Source organism: Echinops telfairi, unplaced genomic scaffold (assembly GCF_000313985.2).
Source record: "Echinops telfairi isolate 266 unplaced genomic scaffold, ASM31398v2 ScPeMD7_9;HRSCAF=40, whole genome shotgun sequence".
NCBI lineage: Eukaryota > Metazoa > Chordata > Mammalia > Afrosoricida > Tenrecidae > Echinops > Echinops telfairi.
This window is the reverse complement of record NW_022103906.1, coordinates 43,980,134-43,988,225: the sequence shown is the minus strand read 5'-3', so window position 1 is coordinate 43,988,225 and position 8,092 is coordinate 43,980,134.

Here is an 8,092-nt window from a genome sequence, read left to right as displayed (position 1 = left end):
ACTCCCATCAAGTCATGGCTTTCTATAGTCTTGGAAACCCACAGGGACAGTTCTACCATGTCCTATAGCGTCACTATGAGTCAGGATTGATTCCACAGCAGTGAGTAAGAGTGTCATCAATAGCCCACTCAGCCCAATGCTACATCCTACATAGCTCTTTCCCCAAGCATCCCCAAGACCATTGCCTTCCAAAGAGGTCAGACCATCATTTTCCTATAGCACCGTCCAGACTGATATCCATCACTCGCATCTCTAGTCTAAGTATCTGCCTAAAAGATGTTGTGCCTAAACACATGTGATGATTTCCTTATAGGTAAGTCCAAAGCAGAGGGCAGCACCTCAAGATTCTTGCGTTCCATGCATGAGACCCAGGCTTGATTCTCACCAAAGCACCATATGTGAAATGCCCACTGCTCTGTCGGTGATGCTAAACTTTCAGGATCACTTCCAGACTACTATGGACTAGAAGAAAGGCCTAATTATTTACTTCTGGAACGCCAGCCATGAATACCCTATGGCTCTCCAACTGATTTTCCCCCACTGATCGCGAGGATACCATAGGACTGGGCAGCATTTTGTTCCATTGTGCATGGGGTCTCTGACACAGAGAATGACAACAAAGACCCAAGCATTTGGGCCACTCGGCCCCAAGCACTCAGGCCTCCAGCCAGACTCATTTCTCCCTCCCTTGAACTCGCCACCCCCTCCCAGGTCACCATGCCATCAGTCCTGCAGGCTTCTCAGCTTAGAATGCCTGTCTTCACCTGTCACTTAAGAACCAGGTCAGACATGCGCGCCTCCAACTATCTTAGGCTCCTGAGAGCGATGAGTGGGTCGTTTATGATCTCACTCATCAGCGGCACCTCTGAGCGCATGCAGTGCACAGAGAAGGCCCTCAAAAAGGCCGGTTGGCTTTAACTTCACCACAACTTGAAGCGTGAACAGCTGCAGGTCCCATTTCTAACAGCTTCATCACGTTTCCATGTTCTCCTCCTCACAATCATGTGTAAAGGGGATTCTAATTGAAGGATGTTTGTTGGGAGGAGTTCTGGGAGCAAAGAAGAAGGCCTTGTGGGGAAGTTCTCACAGTGGAATCCTGTGGCTGAACCAACAGGAAACTCCCCTTGCGTCTTCAGGGGTCTTCACAGGATATGAGAGAGAGAGAGAGAGGACAGTGGGAAGAGGAGACACATAATTGTTTCCATTAAAAGGGAAGAATTGGGGCCGTAAACCCTCCCAGAGTTAAAGCAGAACCGCTACCCACTCCCCCTCGCCAGCAGAGAAACCTAACTCCCTCATACTGTACAGCTCAATTCGGCTAATAGAGAAGTAAGTGGACATAATCATCTGCAGAGAGTAGACGAAACCACAGATGATCAGATAAGAAGGCTGGAATGGGGAGGCGAGCCCAGGCCTCACTCTGCAAAATTCTCTGATGTGGTCTCGTCACCTTTCCCTGACTCCACTCTCCCAGTGGTTTAGGAGCGAGTTCAGAAAGCGGGAGACGGGGAAGCTGCTCGGAGAAAGGCCACCTAGGAGAGTCGTCACAGCTCAGAGAGGAGAGGAGATTGAGTTGGAAGGGGACTTGGGTGCTGCGATGGCAGCCTGGGCTGAATCTGTCCTGAGTAAGCCAGCCCCTCACCTCTCTCTCTCTCTCTCTCTCTGGCTGTTCTCCCTCAGGACTAACTATAGCCGATCACCACCCACCTTGTTCACCAGCAGTTTGGCAGGCAAAGCAAGGGCTCCAGCTGGCTAATCTAATCTTTCTGCTTTCTGGGGGCCGTCCTATTACAAGACATGACCATTTTCTCCAGCCTGGCAGCCATGGGCCTCCTGATCCCAATCTCAGTCTGCCTCTTCAGCCGTGTCTACTGACTGCTCCCCTTCCACACCAGGCTGGGGGCTTCACATGTTGCTTGCTGCCTCTGTGCACTTGAGCATGCCCTTTTCTTTGTTTGGAATCACCTCAAGGTTTAGGTCAGGCCTCTCTCTCTCTCTCTCTCTCTCTCACACACACACACACACAGAGAGAGATTCTTAGGTGTATACATATATTCAGATACATACACATCAACACACACACCACACCACACTCCAAGCCAGACCTCCTCTTCTCTGGGCTCCTGCTGCACCTTGTCTAGACCTCTGTCACTATGCTGACCATTCCTGACAATGTTGATTCACAACCGTCTTCGACCTCAATGATAAATCCCTCCAGGTCAGAGACCTTTGCAATTGCCAACACCTGCTCTACCTCTAACACACCATCTAGTTTATTGGGGGCCATCAATCAAAGTTGATTGAATTGAGCCAAATGATCATTCCAGAGCAGGCCACGGGACCAGGAATGGCTTCCACGGGGACTAATTCTAAAATGTATTCTCCATCCCAAGTCTCTGGACAAGGACAGATGACTGTGATCATAAAAGCATATGGCATTGAAAATAATAGCTTCACCCCCTTCAAGTTTCACCCCTGTCCCTTAAAATACAAGGCCATTGCTATTGCATTCAAGGCTTGCTTTCAATGTGAAATATTCAGCAGAATAAATTGAGTCGATGCCTCTTCTAGGTAGCCAAAAGGAAACTGCAAAGAAATTGGCTTGTAGCTTTTGTCAGTACTTATTTCCATCCCTCATTTATCTCCAGGATTAAAACTCTTTGCATGTTGAGTAGTCTTAATATTTCTCCCAACTCCGACCTGGGGAAAGACCTGGAGCAGAAGATGGGAAAGGATGGATCTTGGATTCTCCAAAAGCCAAAAGTAGCGTGCAACTTAGAAATGTAATTGAACCATCAAAACAATGTGAAACTGGTCAAATCCTGTCTAATGCAGAGAAACGCCTGCTCAGCAGCAAGTGTGCAGCCAAAGAGCTGAGCATGCGTGCAAAAATGCAAGGAGAACAAGGTTGAAAAGACCAATTCATGGGCATCTGTGAGTTTCAAGGACATATGCCAAAAACACCACCTGCCAGCAGAACCAGGTGGCGATTTTCTTGAGAATGAGTGTGTGGGCCAAGGTGATGGCTGCCAGAGTGAAGGCAGTCAATGGCCAGGGTGGTTACGTCAGTGGATGCAACATTGAAATCATGCATCTGGAGATGATCTCGGCCTTGCTGGACAAATTGGAGCATCTGTTTGAGGTGCTGGATGTCCATATGTAACAAATGGTAGATACTCCCCAGAATCAAGAGGCTGTGCTTCTCCAAGAAATGGCAGAGGAGCCTGACCTCAATGTGGAGCTGTTCCAGGGCCTGAGGGGCACCTTGGTCAAGGGCCTGGCTTCAGTTGAGCAGGAGGAGTGTCCCAGACACTGGCCCTCCTGTGGGTCAAGTGTGATTGCAGCTAGAGACCTTCTGGAATCCTCTTTGTGTACTAAAGAAACACAACCCACCCGAAATTCTGAATGTGTCAGAATGTTGAAATGCTCTTAGCCTGGAAGCTCCGATGAAATCTGTCCACCCTGGGTGACCCTGCACGCATTTGAAAAACCAGCAACATTGCTTCCAGCATCACTGCACACACAAAGCAACACAATATGACAAACTGACTGTGATAGTTTGGTTTATTGTGCGAACCTGGGCAATAGGAACATGGGGGATTAATCAGATCACAGTTTGATTGGAAGGCGAGATCAATGGCTCTGCAAGCCCTGCCCCCCCCTCCCCCGCCCCCCTCTTGCTCTCCAGTGATCAGAGCATGCTGCTGCTTTAGCTGGCTCTCTGCCTCAACCTGTGAGCTACACTGCCTGTGGACCAGGCCAACCCATGGATCATGCCATTAGAGCTTGAGGCTCCTTGAAACCCTTCTTCGCCGCATTGCTGGTGCATACATCACTTGAGCTTGAGGCTGGTAGATCCTGTTGCCTTGCATTGCTTGCGTTTGATATCCCATCTGGACCTGCTTTGCTAAGCTCCTGAACTACTGACTGTTGGTGTGCAGGAAAGGTGTGCATAATGTTGTAGCTGACCATACTTATTCAATCTGTATGCTCAGCCAGTAATCAGATTGCACAAAGAAAAATGCAGCATCAAGATTGGAGAAGGCGTAGTAATAACCCAAAATATGCAAGTAACACAACCTTGCTTGCTGGAAGTGAGGAGGACTTGAAACACTTGCTGATGAAAATCGACGATTGATTACAACTTCAGTATGGATTACAACTCAATGTAAAGAAAACCAAAATCCCCACAACAGGACCAACAGGTAACATTACGCTAAACACAAAAGTTTGAAGTGTCAAGGATTTCACCTTGCTTGTATCCCCAATCAATGCTCATGGAAGCAGCAGTCAAGAGACCAAAGGACACATTTCATTGGGTAAATATGCTGCACAAGACCTCTTGAAAGTGTTGAAAAGCAAAGATGTTACTTTGAGTCTAAGGTGCACCTGGCCCAAGCCGTGGTGTTTTCAATCACTTTGCACACATGTAGTTAGACATTGAATAAGGAACATCAAAGAAAAACTGATGCATTTGAACTGGAGTCTTGGTAGAGAATATTGAAAGTACCATGGACTACCAAAAAGAATAAACATCTGTTTTGGAAGAAGTATAGCAAGATGTTCCTTTGAGGCAAAGATGGAGAGACTTCATCTCATATAATTTGGGCAAGTTATCAGGAAAGATCAGTCCCTGGGGAAAGAGATCATGCTTGCTAAGGTGGAGAGGCAGCAAAAAAGAGGGAGGCCCTTGACGAGGTGGGTGGACGCAGTGGCAGCATCAACGGGCTCACACATCAGCACAGTGGTGAGCGGAGCGGAGGACTGAGTGCTGCCTGGTTCTGTTGTACATGGGTGCACTATCACTTTGAACTGCACTACCAACAGCAGCAGCAACAACAGCATCATCTTTGGGTTTTCAGAGCTGCCCAGAATTCCAGGCTCTCTTCACTCTCCACTGAGGTTTATAGTTCTGCCTCGCTGTGATGATGCGCATCTCAACAGCTGCCTTGTAACAGAACACATTCATTTGGGATCTACAAATCGTGTAGTTTTGTTTTTTCTTTTTAAGAACTTAAACAAAAGTCAAAATTCAAGTTTTTGTGTGCTCAGTTTTGTGCCCAGAATGATCAACATGAAGGTGTTTTTCTTTTCTTTTTAAAATGTACATAACTGATTATGTCTAAAACTGACAGGTAGTGTTTAAGAAGTGAAGAAGGGATCATGATTACTATTTTGATTGCATGCCTATGAAAACCTCATTCAGCATGCTTAACGATCATGCTATTTCTGTTGTTTGGTTTGTTTTTTGCAACTCCATGAGATTACACTTGATTATTAATCTGTTCTCATAATTTATAATAATATTACTTTTACACATTTTCCCCACAATACTCTGTTTACATTCTCTATATATTTTTGTGTGATGAGGTCTTTGTTTTAACTGGGGAAAATGCCACAAAACTTCAATTAATAGTATTTTTGCTCCTTTATTTATGTTTGCTGTTCACGAAAGAGAGTTTTTAAAAAGATGGGCTTAACATTTGATATTTCTTTCAAATGAGTGTCTACACCTTTTGCGTTATTTTCCTACTTCATACAGGAAGTTCAATGCATGAACTGTTGGTGGGTGTCATCAAGTCTGTTTTGCCCCATACCCACCTTATGCACAACAGAAGGAAATATTGCCGGGTCCTGCACCGTCCTCACAACTGCTCCTATGCTTAAGCCCAGTGTCCCAACCACCATGGCAGTCCATCTCCTTGAAGGCCTGCTTCTTTTTCGCTGCCCCTCACTTTACCAAACACGGTGTCCTTCTTCAGGGACTGGTCTCTCCTGACAACATGTCCAAATTATGCAAGACGAAGTCTTGTCACCTTTGTCTCCAAGGAGCACTCCGTCGGTACTTCTTCCAACACAGGTCAGTTTGTCCTGGTAGCAGTCAACGTTCTTCTCCAGCACCACAATCCAAAGGCATTCATTCCTCTTCGGTCTTCCTTATTCAATGTCCAACTTGCACATGCATGTGATGCAACGGAGAAAACCATGGCTTGGGTCAAGTGCACGTTAGTCCTCAAAGTAAAATCTTTGTTAGTACTTAAAGAGGTCTTGCGCAGCAGATTTACCTAAAGCATCTTATCTTTGGATCTCTTGACTGCTGCTTCCACGAGCATTGATTGTGGATCTGAGCAAGACACAATCCTTGTCAGCTTCAATCTTTTCTCCATTATCATGATGTTAGTCAAGCAATAGGTGATTCCTGAAGTCTAGCTCTTAGATGATCTGTCTAGGCTTCTAGCTTCAGGGAAAGAGCATTAGCAAGAGCCAGATGGGCAAGAAGACCATGCAGAAACCCTATCCAATGGTTCTCAACCTTCCTCATGCTGTGACTCTTTCATACAGTTCCTCATATTGTGGTGATCCCCCAACCATAAAATTATCTTCGTTGCTACTTCATAACTGTCATTTTGCTACTGTGATGAATCGGGTGACCCCTGTGAAAGAGTCATTCAACCCCCAAAGGGGTCATGACCCACAGGTTGAGAACCACTGCCCTATACTGTGATGTGAAGATTAAGCTTCTCCCTGAGGCTCTGGACACACTCCTCGGCTCTCCAGTGGAATCAGCTGCAAGCACTCAAAACCCTCACTGCCGTCAAGTCGATGCCGATCAGAGCAACCCTATAGGTCAGGGTAGAACTGGCCCTGTGGGTTTCTGAGGCTGGAACACTTTACGGGAGTAGAAAGCTTCATTTCTCTCCTGAAGAGTGGCTGGTAGTTTCTAACTGTCGACCAACATGCCACCAGGACTCCTCAGCTGGGACGAAGGTGGGTTTCTAGAGGTCATCTTGTGGCCTATGATCCCTAAGTCTACAAGGTGGGAGCACTTAAACTATGTAATCACTTCCTGCTGGAGCACTGGTTCAGAAACCTGCAGTTGAGGGTGGGGCTGTGGGGTGGGTCAGCGAAGCCAATGGTCCCACCGAGTGAGTAGGACGTGGAGAAAGAGGCAGGAACCTGGATTCGAAGCACATGCTGCTGAAATGGAATAGGCTACAGCTACATAACAGAGACAGGTATGTGCCGTTAACTTGCAGTTAGTCTTATAATAATGATATCACTCAGCATTTATTTGGCATTTTGCAATTGCCAAAACACTTTTAGAAACACGAGCTCACTTATCCCTTCAAATGACCTTGTGAGGTGAAGCACTGATAATTTTTGTCTCCATTTAACCGATGAAGCTGTGTTGTTAGTAGCTGACATTGACTCATGTCGACTTTACGTAACAGAATGAGTGATTGCCTGGTCTTGCTTCTCCTTCCTAATGGATGGCATGTTCAAGTCCATGGTCACAGACACTGTGACAGTCCATCTCACCAAGGTTCTCTCTTGCCCTCACTGGCCTTTCCTGGAGATGAGTTCCTTCTGGTGATGTGTCCAAAGCACGTCAGTCAGATAATGTTCTGGTGTGATTCATAAGGTTTTAATTGGCTAATGTGTGAACATAGACCAGTAGGACTCTCAGTCTGTTTGAGTCTGGATGCTCCATTGAAACCTATCCGCTAGGGGTGAACTTGCTGGGATTTTAAATGTCAGTAGCATAGCTTGCAGTATCACCACACCACACCACACCACACGAGCCGCCACAAATCGATAAACAGACAGATGAATGGTGGACAGGCAGCATTAGTGATGCTTTAAAAGACATCATACATTCATATGGGAGCAGAAAAGGAATCCTGGTTTCTGTCTACTTTGCTTGCCACTCCTCCAAATGTACTTAACATTTTCTATTTGGTGATATCTGCCGTTGTTGAAATCCTAGCCCCGGTGAGCTGGGCGCAGTGCAATTCACTCACCCCTCTCTCTCTCTCTACGCCAATTCCTGACTTCTTGTGACTTGTTTGCCATGCCGTCGTCGTTGTTGTTAGGTGCCAGGGAGTCAATCCTCACTCAGGGCAGCCCTTTATCCAACAGAGTAGAGCACTGCCCGCTCCTGCACGTTCCAGCACTTGTTGTTGTGTTTGAGACAGCGGTTACAGCCACTGTGTTAATCCATCTGAGGGCTTCCTCGTTTTTTGATGCCCTTCTATGTTACCAGGCATGATGTCCTTCTCCAGGAACTGGCCTTTCCTGACAACATGTCCAA